This window comes from Astyanax mexicanus, chromosome 7 (genome assembly GCF_023375975.1).
Source record: "Astyanax mexicanus isolate ESR-SI-001 chromosome 7, AstMex3_surface, whole genome shotgun sequence".
Classification (NCBI taxonomy): Eukaryota; Metazoa; Chordata; class Actinopteri; order Characiformes; family Acestrorhamphidae; genus Astyanax; species Astyanax mexicanus.
Window position 1 is genome coordinate 51,423,225 of NC_064414.1, and position 19,276 is coordinate 51,442,500.

Sequence of the window (19,276 nt, forward strand, 5' to 3'; positions counted from 1 at the left end):
TTTTTTGTTTGTTTAACACTTTTTTATAAATGTTTTTCTTCTTAGTTTGGATGGCTTTAATGAAAAAACAAACACTGATTTAAAGTGTGTCCAAGCTTTTGACTGGTACAATTTATATGTGATGCTCTGCACTGTCACAGGGTGTGATGAAGCCGCTCATCATTGAGTGAATTAAGATATCACGCTGATCACTCTGATAACTTTCCACTGCTTTCTATAATAACTACATTAAAACAGTACTGTACTTTTACTTTCAGTACTTCAGTGTGACATTTTACAATAAACTATTCAAAATACTTAAGTACAAGAAACATTGAATACTTTAGCACTTCCACTTAAGTGTGGAGCTTAAAGAACGTTTCACTTTCAACTCAAATCACTTTTTTGTTAAAGTACTTGTACTTTTACTCAGGTAGGCTATGGTAATTATATGCAGAAATATGAATTAGCTTTAATGTCACGGCCTCGCATTGTTTCCCTGTGTTTTCCCCGTTTCCTAGTGTGTTTCCCCTGTGATTTTCCCTCACGTGTGTCTAATTTGTAGCTCCGCCCCTTCCCCAGGTGTTCATTGTTTTTGTTACTATATATAGTACCTATCAGTCCATGTTTATCCTTCGGTCTTTGCACCAACTCCTGTTGTCTGTCTTTCCTCGTTCCCTCGTTAATCGTAGTGCTAGTTCCTTGTTTATCTCTGTTCTGTGTTTATTCCCAGTTTATTTTCCCTTGTTTACTTCTCGTTTATTCCCATAGTTCCCTGTTTATTTCCATTGCTTTCCCCCTTGCCCTGTTTAGTTTATTTATTCTTTTCTAGTTTTGTTATACCCTGTCTCGTTTTACTTCTTGTTGTTTTCCCTTGTATATATTCCCTACTTATTTTGTTATTATTATCTCTTGTTGGTTTAGTTTATGTTCTCTTGATTCACTGGTTTGTTTTAGTTATTGGTTATTCATTTATCTTTGTTACGTGTTTACTTGTTCCTTGTTTCTTTGTTTATGTCAGGTCTTTAGTCTGTCTGCTTCTTATGTCTGTGTTATTCTCAGGTCTGTGTTTCATTCCCAGTGTTTTTCCACTCACCTGTGTTCATTTGTAGCTCCGCCCCTTCGTCCCAGGTGTTTCCTGTTCCCTGTGTGTGTGCACCTCTATTTAAGGTCCGTGTTCCATTTCCCCGGTGTCGATCCTTGTACGTTTATCGTCTGTCAGTGCTCCATGTTTTCCCCAGTTTCCTCAGTCCTGTTTTCAGTAAATCCATGTGTATTTTGTATTTGTTTTCATTAATAAATCCCTTTTTGTTTGCATTTGCGTCCGCCTCAGCGTCCTCCCTGCACCCGCACCTGACAGTTTATTTGTTATTTATTTATTAAATTATTTATTTCGCCCTACCTGCACTTTCGTCTGGCTCCTCGTCTCCCTGCCTGGGTTGACCGTGACATTTAAGCCTTTTACATCTTCATTTTATCACCTTTTCACCCGTTTGTGGATGAGTGCTGAGTATGACTGGTTGTGTGTAACATGTTTAAATTGTAAAGCATCCTTGGGTTTTTTCTTTAATAAAATACAGTGATTCAGATGTGCTCTTCCAAATGATTGAACGGAAGTTAAAATGTTAAATCAGCATTTATTTATAGACAGTTGGAGACATTGTATAAAATAATGTATCCAGATGCATGTAGACAGGGTTTTAGACTCGCAGTCAGGGAAGGCTTTGACCAGCTGACTTGAAGGAATGATTATTTCAGCACTCGTGCCCACCGGCAGTCCTCCTGATTTCCCAGTGGCAGCGTTGAGTTAAGATCATTGGAGGTGTTAGGAGGAGCGCTTAAAGCAAAGCTCACTCACCCATCTCACACTGATCTCTGTGCTCCAGTGATCTCAGGAAGCTCGCAGCAGGTCTGTAATCTCGCCCGGTGGTGCGGAACTCCCGCGTGCTGAACACACACCACCACCACCACCCTGCTGCAGAGGACTTCCTCAGGCATCCGCGCCGCGCTGCCGGTCCCTGGTGGAATGCTGTAATAAATAGGTTTAAATGCCCGCTGTTGTGAGAGCTCCTCAGGGGCCGAACCCCATCAGAGACTGGGCAGCACCTGCAGAGGAACACGCTCGCCTCCTGTCCCACTGAGACACACTCTCAAATGCAGCTTTATAGGAAATCAATGAAGCCAGCAGAGCTCAGCAGGGGAGAGAGAACAAGCTCTCTGTCTGTCTGTCTGTCTCTGTACGTCTGTCTGTTTCTCTGTCTGTCTGTCTGCCTATAAGGTGTGCATTTAAGTCCAATTCATCTCTGAATAAAAGGAAAACTGAATTATCCACTATTGGCCCTATTTTAGCGATCTATAGCGCATCAGTCACGATTTATGGAAAAAATAGGCCAAAAATGCTCAAATGTGTGGCTCAAAATGCACAAGAGGCATTAATAAACTAATTCTCCTAATTAATCATGGTTGTGTTTTGGGCGTAACATGAAATAAACCAATCAGTGTGAGCTCTGACTTTGGTGTGTTCATATCTTAACAGTGCAGCGCTTTTGTGCGTCTCAGCAGAGTATACTTATCTGCTCGTTTATGCTGTAAAGATACACCAGCAGCTCATTTAAGGGAACAGCAATGTTATATTTTAGTCTTTATTCTGTTTATTTAGTTAAAAGTCGGGTTTGTGTGTCACGCTGAGGAAGCGAGCTAGAAGGTAGGATTGGGCGGCTGAATGTTGAGGACTGTTGTCAGGGTTTTAATGAGTCAGCTGCGCACTTGTACTGTATTTCCCACAGACAAAATAGAAACATGCCAGAAATTTGTAAATTAGGCCACCACGCCCATCAGTGTAGATTTATTCCCAAACTCTATAGACGCTATTTTAACAGTGCAGGCGCCAGGCATGAAAATAGAGTGTTGATGGGGTGTAAGATAGCTATATTGCATTGTGAAGGACCTTTCTGTCCATTGAGTGCATTTACATGCACTTCACACTCTCATTATAAACTGACTCAAATGAATGATTATAGTAGTCATATAATAAACAGTATACCTGATGATCAATTGAAGTTCAACTAAATGCCCATTAAATGCAACTCAGTTTTTAGTTAAATGTACTTTTTCTGTATTGAATATAACTCTACATCTAACCCAAACCCTACACCCTAACCATAAACTTTAGGAGCTAAGTTAAGATGGGTTAGATTTAAATGTTATGCTAAGAATAGGGTTATGCTTGGGTTTTAAGATTGATTAATGGTTAGGTTACCCCTCTGTTTTGTGTATGCACACTTGGGGGTAGGGGTGTCCAGATTCTTGTTAGGCTGGAGGGGTAGGTTAGGGGAAGAGATAGGGCTGGTTAGCCCTTCAAACAGAGATTTTTCAGAGGCACACTTTAAACGAAGGGGTAAGAAAATCACTGGTAAGATGGCGACACAAAGTGACTCTTTAACACTATTTTACCAAAGCTTAATGTGTTGTTTGAATGTTTTATGATTCAATGGTATTGAATTCTTCATACCAAGCATTAACAAGATCGCTAGTAACTTTCCAGTTCCACCTTAAATGGTGCAACAGACAGCAGAACCTGCAGCATTTAAGGTGGAATGGAAAACAAAAAAATAAAGCAAATTAAAGCTAATTTCAGCTCCCCAACACAGAATAAAATAAGGAAAGGACAATAAGGGGAATAAGGGGAAGAGATACACTCGAAAAGAAGGGGTAAGGGTAAGTGGTAGGGCCAAAGGGTGAAATGGGATTGGGCCTTAGATTCAATTGAGAATCATTTACATTCAGATCAGAGTTTAAACGCTTTTAATAGATATTTAAATGAATACCCTGATGAATACATCTTGCTGTCAGAGCTGTACAGGGGACTGACTACACACTGATGCTATGAATTTAGAATAAGTCATAAAAACTTGTCATAAAAAAATGTTATTTTTACGTGTCCCAATACTGTAGAATCCTTAGTATATTTATACGTATGACATACTCAGAGTTTACTCAAAGCATTAATGAACTTACACTAGATTATTTGCACTTATAAATGCCTTGTTTTGCTTTTGCACTTATGTAATGTCCTTGTATTATATTAGCTTGTTTCTTATTCGTTAATTCAGGGTCAAGGATGCTTTGAGACAGTTTTGGAAAAACAGTTCACATACAGTACAAGTCACCTTTTTTTGTAGATAGTAGATGAATTCATGTGAAAAGGATGAACCCACTTGACTCTAGTAAAATATGTGTATTATGTGAATGTGTGAATATGTATTATGTTATTGCTGCATACACATACCTGCCTTATTAAACACACAACCTTCACCCTTTTTCATCTGGCACTGATTCTCACAGGGCTTAACTTTACTATACAATTGCAAAAGACTCAAGAGACCTACAGGTCATGGTGAACTGTGGCTTTAGATGAACACCTACACGTACATCTAACAAAAATTTTATATCATTGAAAAGTTACTTTATTTCAGTAATTCAGTTCAAAATGTGAAACTCATATCAATATATAGATGTATTTCACACAGAGTGATCTATTATAAGCGTTTATTACTTTTATTGTTGATTATTATGGCTTACAGCCAATGAAAACCCAAAAATCAATGTCTTAGAAGATTAGAATAAGACCAATTGGTACATTTGGCAGTGTGGGCAGGGTGCCAAGTCCTGCTGGAAAATGAAATCTGCATCTCCATAAAAGTTGTCAGTAGCAGAGGGAAGCATGAAGTGCTGTAAGATTTTTGGGAAAACAAAACTGCACTGACTTTAGACTTGATAATAAAACACAGTGGATCAACACCAGCAGATGACAGACATGTCTCCCCAAACCATCACTGATTGGTGGAAACTTCACACTAGACCTCAAGCAGCTTGGACTGTGTGTCTCTCCACTCTTCCTCCAGACTCTATTCTCTTGATTTCCAAATGAAATGCAAAATTTACTGATGATCAGTGATGGTTTGGAGAGCCAACTTTTTTTTATGGAGATGTGGATTTCATTTTTCAGCATGACTTGGTACACTGCCCACACTGCCAAAAGTATCAATTGGTCAATTGGCCAGGCCTCCTGGAGGTGGTGATGCATGGGGTCCTGATTACAGGAGAATAATAATAATAAAGTGTGCAGAAAAACAGATACAGGACTACAGTACATAATCATAGAACTACTTCTTTGATCATTCATTTGATCAAACATTTAACACAGGTCATAGTTCTGTGTTTTTTTAGTTATGTTTCTTGTTTAGACTGCATATAATATATAATAAAGCCTAATCCAATTTCTGCATATTTTCTATCAGTGTCAAGAAGTGAGCTTTGATTTTCCACTGTTTCCACTACTGAAGAAGGGTGTTATACAACCTCGAAGCTCAGAGATATTCTTCCTTTTTCAACACCAACCTTTGAGATCAAGACAAATAATTATGATAATGTCATTAAAAAGAGCGCAAACTGATTACATTAATGATTCTTTGAAGCGGCGCTCATCTGTAGAGGAGACAGGAGAGCAGAAACGGAAGGTCAGAGGGTTGCTTTAAAAATTCTTGCTTTGCCCACACTGGAGCAGCGGCAGGAGTCTGCGGGGGGAAATTGATCATTCATGTATTCCGGCTCTATATTCTATATTTTCCTGCAGTGTTTTGCTTTGGAGCGAGTCTTCGGGCAGTGCAGGTTATGGAGCCAGCGGTGCAGAATTAAGTAAAGGCTACCCATCCATAAACATATCTCATTAACATTCAACCCTAATCCTGTAATTTGTTTGGACGGATAGAAGCTTCCCCGAGGAGGACGGTGCACGAATATCTTCCTGAAGACGAGCATGGACAGCACAGGGAGAATCTGAAGACTCCCCTGAAGACGGAAACCGTTGTCATGAGATGATTTACAAAGAAGATACAGAACAGCTTGCGTAAAATTTATCATACAGTATAAAAATACGATTTTATTTGACTGAATGATGAGCAGCTTTGACATACTGAAGAAAGGTTTTTTTTTTTTGTCATGGCCAGTCTCTCTCTCTCTGGGGACATGTCTCTCTCTCTCTAGCTGTCTTTCTTTCTTGCTCTCGTGTCCTTGTGTGCTTCCCTTTGTGAGCTCGTGTGCACCTATGATCAAAATATCCACCGCTGCGAACAGCAAAGCGAGCAAAATATGACCTGAATTCCAAAAAGCATGAAGTTAAATATGAAACATTTCTCTGTATAATTCATATTTTAGGCAAGATTACTTTTTTATTCCCCTCTTTTACAGTTTCATCATAGTAAAATGGGAAAAAGCACCCAAAGCAAAAGTTTCCTTCGGGTTCAGGCGCAGTCACTATGATCCGAGGATCGCCAGTCTGAATCCTGGATCATGCTCCCTGTAGCTCCATTAAGCATCAGCTGCCGGAGTCAGAGAGAGAGCACATGTGGTCATGCTTTCTTTAGATTTAGTTTATCCAGGCTGAGGCGCCTTCTCTAAGATCCGAGGATTGCCAGTCTGCATCAGCAGCCGGAGTCAGAGAGAGAGAGCAGAATTGGTCAAGCTTTCTTTAGATTTTGTTTATCGGGCTGCATCAGCTGCCTGAGTCAGAGAGAGAGAGCAGAATTGGTCAAGCTTTCTTTAGATTTTGTTTATCGGGCTGCATCAGCTGCCTGAGTCAGAGAGAGAGCAGAATTGGTCATGCTTTCTCTAGATTCAGTTGCTCCAGGCTGCATCAGCTGCCTGAGTCAAAGAGAGAGAGAGAGCAGAATTAGTCATGCTTTCTCTAGATTCAGTTAATCCAGGCTGCATCAGCAGCCAGAGTCAGAGAGTTTTCCCTTCCAGAATTGTGCTAATACTTAATTCTATTCATTCTTCCCTCCACCAGTGAAATGTTAGCTGTGCCACTGGCTGCAACACAAGCATGCTTGATCTGCTCCAGTGCTTAAAATATGGAAGAGAGTTCTTTTAACATTTTTGTTCCTTTTTTCTTTTCAGACATAGCTTTGGTCATTGTAGCCATAGGGTCGACTGGGACAATGTTACAGTATTGTAAAGTATTTTGCCAATGGTTCTTCACCACACTTATCATTTTTGCTATCCTTAAATTAGTAATCTGGTGTGTAACAGACTTTAGCTGTAGTGAAACATGATAATGATTATTTACAAATAGAAAGAATAGAAACACATTACTAAATGAATTAATTTCCACAGAATAAATTATGCAATCTGCCTGGACAACTCTATGCCCCCATCGCTAGCATTATAAGCCTGTTGGGACAAAAGTTAGTAGGTTATCATGTTTTACTACACCTCCAGTCCATTTCACACTGGATTTCTCCTTTAAGCTAGCACAGTAGTATTTCCATCATTGTTACTGGTGAATAGAACATCTACTGGGACATTTCAGAAAGATTTGGAAACAGCAGGAAATGACAGAAGCCTGAGGCAACATAGAGAAGTACAGCGTCCACATAGACTCTACTGTATTTTTCAGTGTGTGCAGACCATTTTTAAACAGTCATTTGGTGGACCACCTTGAGGTGCTTCACATTCCACCAATGGTACATACAATACAGTTTCAATTCTGATTTGTGCCACGTTCACTATGTGGTGTTGAAATCAGATCAGATCAACATTATCTGAACATCCAGATCAGAATTTATGCAACTGATATGTCAAAGAAAATATATAAAAATGCCTCATTTCAAATTTAGAGATAAAATAGTAACACTTTATAATAACTCTTATTAATATACCATTAATTATTGATAAATAACAGTAATCAATTAACAACATTAAAATGTAGATTAAAGTATACTAAGCATTATTATTCTATAGTGCACTAAAGTGTTTTTGTAGCCTCATTATTATTAATCAGTATATTTAAAGAGTGCTAAAATGGAAGAACTTTTTTTTTTTACTTATTTTACTTTAATTACAGTATACAAATAGTACAAAAGTCTTACTTAAATTGTGCTAAGTGTACTTGACTGTACTAAAATGGAACTATTTTAAATATTCTCACAGTAAAATACATATATAATACGTTTAATGAGTGTTACAACTGCATCACTATTAATATACACCAGGTATATTAGAAGTATAAGTACTAAGAATTGATGTTAAATATATGTGATCTATTTACATTAGAGTACAAATATGCTTCTTGTTCCTGTCTTGTGTAAGAATTGTACCCTTTATTGGGTACAAAATATATATTTTTATATTCTGTACTACAATTTTTAGCGTGATATAAATTTACTTTAATTTTTTTTATTAGTAGTAGTAATTTAATTTACTTTCTAAAAAGTTGGAAAGAATGATACATTGTACTTTAAGTAAACTACTGTAACAGTTGTTTTTAACACTCATAAAAAATTGGCAAAAAATGTACAAAAGTATATTTGGAAATAAGTATTTTAGAAGTATATTGAATTACATTAAACTAAAAGTGTACTTCATAGTAGTCTATTTTTTGTTAAATACAGTATATTGTATATGATCAAAGATTTTAATTTCAAACATTTGATGAAAGCATAATATTAATGTACTTTTAATATATTTACAGCATACTTAGACATTTCTCAATATGTTTTGAGTACAATAAAGTATATATATATATTTTTTTTTTCACCAGGGCAAACATATAGGTTTATACAAAATCTAACCAGGTATTAATTCACTCTCGCTCTGGTCCTTTTATTGCAGTGAGAACAGTGTTGTGCCAGTTCACAGCTTTTCTGAACTAGTTCTAGTTCAAGTTCAGTTCATACATGCTCAAAGTGAACAGTTCACGTTTAAAGTTCACAATTTTAATTCTGAACTGGTTCAAAGTTCAGTTCATTTTACTATTTTGGTGAGATATTCAAATAAATCCTTTTTTTCACACTAAAAGCTAGAAATCACTATACGTTCTTTGAAACTGCTCATTGTAGACATTTACTCATGATACTGTAATTGTGGGTTTCTTACCAGGTGATGAAAATGTTCATAAGGAGAATCACTGTGGTGCATCACTTCCACTAGCCATTTTTTTAATTGCAGCGCTTTCTCTCACTCTCGTCGTTGGTCTCTCTCTCTCTCTCTCTGCATCTCTCTCGCCCTCGTGCTCCGCGCTCTCGTCGCTGGTCTCTCTCTCTCTCTCTCTCTCTGCATCTCTCTCGCCCTCGCCCTCGTGCTCCGCGCTCTCGTCGCTGGTCTCTCTCTTTCTCTCTTGCCCTCGCCCTCGTGCTCCACGCTCTCGTCGCTGGTCTCTCTCTTTCTCTCTTGCCCTCGCCCTTGTGCTCCGCGCTCTCGTCGCTGGTCTCTTTCTCTTTTTTTCTCTCTCTCTCTCGCCCTCGCCCTCGTGCTCCGCGCTCTCGTCGCTGGTCTCTCTCTTTCTCTCTCACCCTCGTGCTCCGCGCTCTCGTCGCTGGTCTCTTTCTCTCTCGCCCTCGCCCTCGTGCTCCGCGCTCTCGTCGCTGGTCTCTTTCTCTTTTTTTCTCTCTCGCCCTCGAGCTCCGCGCTCTCGTCGCTGGTCTCTCTCTCTCTCTCTCTCTCTCTCTCTCTCTCTCTCGCCCTCGCGCTCCACGCTCTCGTCGCTGGTCTCTCTCTCTCTCTCTCTCTCGCCCTCTCCCTCGTGCTCCGCGCTCTAGTCGCTGGTCTCTCTCTCTCTCTCTCTCCCCCTGTCCCTCGTGCTCCGCGCTCTCGTCGCTGGTCTCTTTCTCTCGCCCACGCCCTCGTGCTCCGCGCTCTCGTCGCTGGTCTCTTTCTCTTTTTTTCTCTCTCGCCCTCAAGCTCCGCGCTCTCGTCGCTGGTCTCTTTCTCTCTCTCTCTCTCTCTCTCGCCCTCGCCCTCGTGCTCCGCGCTCTCTTCGCTGGTCTCTTTCTCTTTTTTTCTCTCTCGCCCTCAAGCTCCACGCTCTCGTCGCTGGTCTCTCTCTCTCTCTCTCTCTCTCTCTCTCTCTCGCCCTCGCCCTCGTGCTCCGCGCTCTCTAGCCAACATTCATTTAAAGGGATGTCTGCCGTTCGTGACACATAATGTGAACTAATTCACGTTCAAGTTCTGTATTAAAAATGTGTTGCGTTCAGTTCAACGTTCACGAAAAAATTAGCGTGTTCAATAAACACGTTCTTTTGAACTCGTTCACGCACAACACTGAGTGAGAATAGTAGAGTTTATCACTGACTACACACGTAAACATTGTACTGCAGTTGTCCTTCTCATAAACTAATTCCAGAGATATTTTTAATTTGACATTCTGCTGTCTGCAGGCAGTCCACTCATCTTCAGTCAGCGCAGAGGGGATTATTGATGCAAGCCTTCAATATAGCAATTTGCCCACTGCCACTCAAGCAGACTGGGGTTTTTGGTAAACTTGTAGAAAAATCTCCAGCAATGGCATTTACACAGAGCCGTCATGTCAGCCTGACCTGCGAGCATGGACTAATGGATCAATAGCAGTAATTATTTCTATCAAGCAGTGAAATCCAAATGGCATATCACTTGGGAAAAACTGCAGTTATTAATCTGATGTGAAAAATGATTTTTTTATTCATGCGGGGGAACAGAAGGAAAAGGTGAGAAGAGACAAGAGGAATAAAGAGATAATTGGAATTAACGACTGAAAACAGACATAAAAAGGAATATATTTTGAAGTGGTGTGCAGTAAGGCCCTTCTAACCCTTCAGAGAGGGGTGACAATGTAAATCATTACATAATATTTAATCAGGAAATACATATGGCTACACAAGGAATAAGGCCTATAACGAAGAGACCAAGGTTGTCGCCATGTTTCCCTTCTAATGGAGAAGCTGGGGGAGGAAGCACATAAGTAAACAAAAAAACTATAATTCTTAAAAAATATATATATTTTAAAGTTAAACGAGTGCTGGATGTTAATCTACACAGATTTCTCTAAAATAAAACTGTTTATTTAGGTGAGTAAAGCACGTTTGTTTATTTACAGAAAGCTTAGAATACAAATATTTAGTCTAAGGGTGAGTTTTCAGTGAAGTTTCTCCAGCACTAAGGCTGGGTGCAGCAGCATTAGCATTAGCCACTAATGCTAGCAGCGCTAGCAGGACGTAAATGCCGCCGGATAGCGCTATACTGAGGACCCCTAAGCGTTACGGTATCCCAGGGCGCCATCAGCTAGCGGTTTGTCCAACGCAGCTTATTTTAACATGGTAAACACACAGAATACAGTCTGATATTCTCACCTCTGAATGGCAAAAGGGCTAGTACTGTGGTTAGCGGCTAACGCTAATGCTAATGTTGCTGCACACAGCTTTAGTGCTGGAGAAACTTACTGAAAACTCACCCTTATAACGCTGTACTTCAGTGGAATGGCTTTACTGATCCTTAATACCTGACTGGTAGAATTCATACATAAGAAGCACTGTCGATTTTTGGGAAAATTACAGGATTTTAAGTGCGTCTTATAGTCCAGAAACTACTGTAAATAAATCACAAGAGTGTGCAGGAGATATCTTGGGGAAAAAAAAAACAATAATAGGATTTATTTAAACAGTAAGTGTTTTATATGCCCAAGGAAAAAAAAAAACTGAATAAATATAAAAATTGGCGATCCACCTGAGTAGACAATTCTATGCCAAGATAGCAATGAACATTTAACTGTCGACGTCTGTCTAGGTTGATTTCAGTCAGTGGAGCTCCTGTGTTTTCTGTTGCCAAGATAAGCAAGCAATACATCAGAAATGTACCTGAACACACCTCATTTCCAGACCACCACACCCATCAGTGTAGATATATTCAGTAGCACTGTTGCTATTTAAACGCGCAGGTAGAAGGTGTGGAAATAGACTATTTAGTGGGGTGTAAGATAGCAATGAGCATCGCAACACACCTTGCTCAGGGTGTAAGATAGGGTCCATATTGTCTGTTATTGTGAAATATAAAAAAGTGCTAGCCCTGTAAAAAAGAAAAGAATATTTTTGTTTTATTCTATAAACTACAGACAACATTTCTTCCAAATTCCAAATAAAAATATTGTCATTTAGAGCATTTATTTGCAGAAAATGAGAAATCACTGAAATAACAAAAAAAAAATGGAGAGCTTTCAGACCTCAAATAATGCAAAGAAAACAAGTTCATATTCATAAAGTTTTAAGAGTTCAGAAATCAATATTTGGTGGAATAACCCTGGTTCGTTTTTAATCACAGTTTTTTATGCATCTTGGCATCATGTTCTCCTCCACCAGTCTTACACGCTGCTTTTGGATAACTTTATGTCTTTACTCCTGGTGCAAAAATTCAAGCAGTTCAGTTTGGTTTGATGGTTTGTGATCATCCATCTTCCTCTTGATTATATTCCAGAGGTTTTCAGTTTGGTAAAATCAAGGAAAAACACCAGAGCTGTATATGCTGTATCTTATATACATGTATACTCAGTCCTGAAAGACAGAGGCAGATATTGGAATGATGCTGATATATAAATATATAATATCCTTTTCCGTGCTATATGTGCACTCTGGAGCTGTGGTGTTCTCAACAAACTGCAAAAAGTGCTGGAATAATATTAAAGAAAAACAAAAGCCTTCCTCAGATGTCTGAATCTAAATACAGGGTCGTAGATATGAACTGTCTTCTATTTACTTTCATTTCCAGTCGCTGATAAGAGAACAGAGAGCCTTTGATGCTGCCCGGATCATTCTGAAGCTGTATTTAATCATGCAGCTTTGGGTTTCTTCTCCAATAATGTGGGAATAGAGAGGAGAGGAGGAGGAGGAGGAAGAGAACGAACCCTTTATTCATCTAATCCTCACACTGACTGACTCACTGACACTGAAAATCCATCACTTCAATTACTCTCAACTTCAGTCATCATTTAACATCTTTCTCTACTTGCAATAATGACTAGGGTTTGAGAGTCATAGGACATCCCATAATACAATATTATGACAATATGTTGCCTACGATAATGATTATATGAAGATACTGTGATTCTGTGATGCTCGATATATCAAAAAACTATACCAGGAAATTATGGATTTATTGGTGTCAGTTTCACTGAATTCCACCAACAATGTTCTTTACCACAGGTTTATCCTATTCATTTACTTATAGCGCCACCGTGTGGAGAATTGAAGCAGTAATTTGGCCACTGCCTTTACTACACTGAAATCAGTTTGAAAGCCAAACAGAATTACTCCAAAAGGGCATGAACAACTCATCCAGAAGGTCACAAAAGAACCCATAACATTATTTAAAGAACTGCAGGTCTCACTCGCCTCAGTTAAGATCAGTGTTAATCAATCAATAATAAGAACTAAGAGACTGGGTGAAAATGGTCTATATGGGAGAGCTCCAAGATAAAAAACACTGCTGACCAAAAAGAGAACACAACCACCCCTCTCACATTTACCAACTAACATCTTGATAAACACATCATTTTAGAAAAAAAAAACATCATACTGAATGTAAAACATGGTGGTGGTCAGTGTTGTGCGTGAACGAGTTCAAAAGACCAACGACGAGAACGCGGAGCGAGAGGGAAAGAGATACAGAGAGAGAGAGAGAGAGAGAGAGACCAATGATGGGAGTGAAAGAAAGCGCTGCAATAAAAAAAATGTCTAGTGGAAGTGATGCACGGAGACAGACACCGATTCTCCTTATGAACATTTTCATCACCTGGTAAGAAACCCACAATTACAGTGTCATGAGTAAATGTCTACAATGAGCAGTTTCAAAGAACGTATAGTGATTTCTAGCTTTTAGTGTGAAAAAAAGGATTTATTTGAATATCTCACGAAAAAAGTAAAATGAACAGAACTTTGAACCAGTTCAGAATTAAAATTGTGAACTTTAAACGTGAACTGTTCACTTTGAGCATGTATGAACTGAACTTGAACTAGTTCAGAAAAGCTGTGAACTGGCACAACACTGGTGGTGGTAGTATGAGGGTCTGGGGCTGTTTTGCTGCTTCAGGGCCTGGACAACTTGCTGTAAGCTGTAATAGATGGAATCAGAAATTCTGATGTTTAGCAGACAATCCTGAACAATCCTGAGAATATCTAGGCAGTCTGTAGAGGGCAAATACTTTTTCACAGCACTGTATTATAAAAAAAATGAAATTATATTATACCAGACCCGGGCATTGTACAGCCCGCAGGCCACATCAAAATCTTCCACATCCACACCGAAAACTTGTGTGCATTTAATCGTTGTATTACGGTAGCTGTGTGCACAGCAGAGCTGAAGGAGCAGAGACTTGTGCTTCTCCTGCAGAGACGGAAAATGGAACAGAAACGAGTTTTACAGCTAAATAAATAGGATTTAACCAGGTCTAATCAACTAATACACACCAGAAACACAACTACCTATCTGTAGAACAGTGTAACATTTTAGAAATGTTTGTCCTATAAAATTAGCAAATCTAATGGTTACCAAATAACCGCTAAACATTGTGTAACATTGTTAATTGTATTCATTATGTATGTTTCCAGTAATGATACTAAAACATAAGACAAGAGTTTGGAGTCCTATAAAACAGGAAAATCAAAGGGTTATCAAATCACACCACTACATTTTTTTAAGTTCTCTTTCTCGTGTGTTCCATAGATATGTTTTTTAAGTGATATTTCTGTATCATTTTGGAGTAATGGGACACGAAACTTAAGAAAAATCTATATTCAGTTGTTCATGCAATATTATTATAATACAGGGGTGGGCAATTAAGTTTTCCAAGGGGCCACATGAGAAATTGGAACAGTTTTAGAGGGCCGGACTAATATAGTTACCTCAGTTTAGACTAGATTTCTCTCACTGAAAAAAAAAAAAACTGAGGTAGAGCAAACATACAAATGCATTTATTGCATTTTTTTTTATAAAGTTACATTTATATCGCATCACTGTGATGTTTAATTTACTGTTTTTTACTAAGTTAACCCTCCTATTATATTTGGGTTCAATTTGACCCCATTCAATGTTCAAAGCCTCTGACATTAGTTTTGTGATTCATATTTATCGCCTTCTTTACATTTGATGAAGACGAGTTAAAAAATAAGATGTTTCAAATATATCAGCTTTAATATCTGTTTTATTAGACTGTTTTATTGGCATAAAACATAAGAAATCTCAATATTTCTACACATATTTGTGTAGTAGTAATAATGTTGAGGTCACTTTTTTTCTCTTAATGTCCCTTCGCTCTATCCTGTGACTTAACAACACAATATGTACAATACTTACATAATACTAATAAAACACTTAATGCCAGAACTGCTGATTATTTGTCAAAAAAGCAAATAAACTGGTGAGTAAACTTTGCTAACATGTAAAATGATCTGGAATTAAAATAGTTTTGTGGAGGTTTAAATTGCTGGGATCATATTGACCCAGAGAACAAAGGGTGTTACTAAATTTGAGGATAGCAGGAGGGTTAAAGCGATGCTGGTCTTTGAAATACATGAACTTTTATGTCAGGTTGTGGTGCTATAGTATAGTCCAAACTGAACCATCACATGATCCTTAAATAATTAAATAATCCACCACGTTTTTTTTGTATCATTGTAATGTTTCATTTACAGTTTTTTTTATTAAGTATATGCCTACAGTAAATATGTATTGGAAAGAACTGAGCTAAGTATATTAGTCTGGCTCTCTAAAACCATTAAAATTTATCATGTGGCCCCGTGGGAAAATTAATTGCCCACCCCTGTATTATAATAATATTGTATATATGTAATATTGTATATTATCGTACATAATACAAACATAATAATGTACGGTCCCACTTTATAATAAGTGTCCCTAAGTACTATGTAGTTACACGGTAACAATCCATGTTATTACAGTGTAACTACTGAAGAAGTACCCATTGTTACAGATTAACTACAGAGGAGCAGGTTATGTAATTACACATGTGTATTAAGGTTCATTTTGACTTGTGTAAGTACACATGTGTACCAGGGGGAGTGTACTTACACATTTGTAACAACGTGTGTGTATTCAATCAGCTCTAATTACATACTGGACAATAGCTGTTGGATAAGTTTATACTAAACTAATCACACACACTATTACACATGTGTAAGTACACACACATTGTTACACATGTGTAAGTACACTTACTCTATCACTTGTGTAAGTACACTCACTCTGGTAATTACATAACCTGTTCCTCTGTAGTTAATCTGTAACAATGTGTACTTCATCAGTAGTTACACTGTAGTTACATCGATTGTTACTGTGTAACTACATAGTACTTAGGGACACTTATTATAAAGTGGGACCTAATCTTTGATAATAAATGTGAGTGTAAAGCTAAATGAATAGAAACTTTACTGTTTTGTATTGTATTATATTGTCTCCACGTTTGGAGAGAGAAGGTTTAGGTTTGACGAAAGCAATATTTTATTTTCATTTGGAAATGAAAAACACACTTGACTCAAGTAAATTCAGTGCATTAAGTGCAGGTTATTGCTTCATTCGCACACGCCGGCCTCATTAGACAGACAGCCTTCAAGTTCCCTCGTGCATTAGCTCTTATAGAACCCTGTTTCACTGCTCAATTCTGAAGGACAAGACTGTTTTTTTCATAGATATCATTTCTGTTAGACTCTCAAAACAGCAACAGGCCATCCTGAATTGTTAATACCTTTCTTTGGTTTGCGGGAGCGACAGTTTTCTCTGCTTATCGGGCAGAGAAAACAGAAAACAGTTTTCCCGCAGTGATTAACAGCTAGTTTTTGAGCATTTAAATTTGTTTGAAAGTCTGTGGGGATCTACAGTGATTCTCTGCTTTGTTAACAATCGTGAATCCGGTCCACGAGAGACGACGAGGACGACAAGGTTGTGCTAAATAACGCAGAAATAAAAACCCAGCTTACTTATTCTTCCCTGTAATATTTACAACATGTCAGGGGAGTAAAAATACCACGCCGCTGTTTTAATTTAGGCCTTGTTTTGTCTGAGGAACATCCCGCTTGCTGAGTTATGCATCAGATCAGAATTTATTCCAAGGGAATTTATGTGCAGGCCACACTGCAAGCTCTTCAATATGCCTCCCAATCTACATTCTGAAGTGTGCTCACTCCACTACCCCCCGTGCACTCCAAACCCCTGACTCTGACTGATGCTGGGTCTACGTAATGTGATTGACACTTGGAGAGAGACTCGTTTTGAAGAAGCGTCTGCAGTGTCTGGAAAGGCCTTGGTGCTTAAAAACTGCAGAGTTTTCTTGCATATTTCTGGAAAAGAGGTGAAGGCAATCTGCAGTGGAGCTGGGGAAATATGGAGGACAAGGGCACGTCAATGTCAAGCTCTCTCTAAATAAAACAAACTTGGGGGACTGGGGACTTTTCTTAAAGTCTTGAGTAAACTACACTGAAAAAAATGATGCGTAAAATTTACTTAAAAAAAGTTTCGCAACTTTCTGCATTTAAATTTGCAGATCTGCAGATAAATTTAAGTAACTTCAACTCGGTTTCAAGACTTAAATGTTTCATAGAGAGAACTGAACTTCAGTCAATCCTTTCTTTTATTAAACTTTACTTCATTTATTTTTACTGAATCAATCCTTTCTTTTATTAAACTTTACTTCATTTATTTTTACTGAATCAATCCTTTCTTTTAGTAAACTTTACTTCATTTATTTTTACTGAATCAATCCTTTCTTTTAGTAAACTTTACTTCATTTATTTTTACTGAATCAATCCTTTCTTTTAGTAAACTTTACTTAATTTATTTTTGCTGAATCAATCCTTTCTTTTAGTAAACTTTACTTCATTTATTTTTACTAAATCAATTCTTTCTTTTAGTAAACTTTACTAAAAATATTTTTACTGAATCAATCCTTTCTTTTAGTAACCTTTACTTCATTTACTTTTACTGAATCAATCCTTTCTTTTAGTAAACTTTACTTCATTTATTTTACTGAATCAATCCTTTCTTTTAGTAAACTTTACTTCATTTATTTTTACTGAATCAATCCTTTCTTTTAGTAAACTTTACTTCATTTACTTTTACTGAATCAATCCTTTCTTTTAGTAAACTTTACTTCATTTATTTTACTGAATCAATCCTTTCTTTTAGTAAACTTTACTTCATTTATTTTACTGAATCAATCCTTTCTTTTAGTAAACTTTACTAAAAATATTTTTACTGAATCAATCCTTTCTTTTAGTAAACTTTACTTCATTTACTTTTACTGAATCAATTCTTTCTTTTAGTAAACTTTACTTCATTTATTTTTGCTGAATCAATCCTTTCTTTTAATAAACTTTACTTAATTTATTTTTGCTGAATCAATCCTTTCTTTTAGTAAACTTTACTTCATTTATTTTTACTGAATCAAACCTTTCTTTTAGTAAACTTTACTTCATTTATTTTTACTGAATCAATCCTAAGTGATTCAGTAAACCTAAGTTCGCTAAGTGACGTCAACACCTAATTTGCATAATACATGTTTTTGAAGCTGTAAAAGATTAAGATTGTCGGAGTGAAAAAAGTGTGTAAAAAACACCCCAAATATGTTAGAAATGTTACAAATAAACAACATCTGTTGCTTTTTAAATAGGCCGTCACCTTTTTACAGTAACTTCATTTTTACGTGAATTACATAAATGAGTTTTTTTTTTGCCGTGTTCTTAAATGTTATTGTAAGAGCAGCAGTTAGCCAGAAGTGTTAATTTACGTTTGTTTTTTTTTTAGGGTTTTTGTTTGTTTTATTTTATTATTTTTTTATGTTTTCTGTGTTTTAAGCCTGTCATAGACAAATTGTTCAATGGTTCAATAGATATTTAGCTTTTTACAAAGAGGCAGACACTGTGGAGGAGGTGAGTGACGAGGCTACGTGGTGAATGAGGTGAGAGACTGACTGAGACTGTGTGAGTTAAATTCAATATTTTTTTCGTTTTACACTGAAGACAGTTATATTTACATCCTGATCTGTAAATACGGGGCGGGGTCAGTCAGTGGCGGCTGTGGGCACGATGTTGGTGGAGCAGTGTGTGAGTGTTGTGGGCGGGGCTTACGGCAGCAGACGCTGCAGCGCGGCTGAAGAGAGCGTGTGTTCATCTCAGAGTCGCCAAAAGTCTCCAATAACACCACAAAAACTAGATTTGTCGGCAGTCGCTAAAGGGGCTGAAAATTGGGCTGCTCTCACTGACGCGACTCTGAGATTATGTCACATGCAGCGCAGTGCGCAGTGCCCTAGTGCCTGTAAATTTAATGGTCCAAAGAAGGTTATTTAAAAACCAGGACATTTCCTCACTTTTTGAAAAAAAAACCTGGACAGGACGTGAAATACGGACATGTCCCGGGAATTTGGTCACCCTACACATAAATGATGTAAAAAAAAAATGCCACACATACTGTTTAACATATACATTCA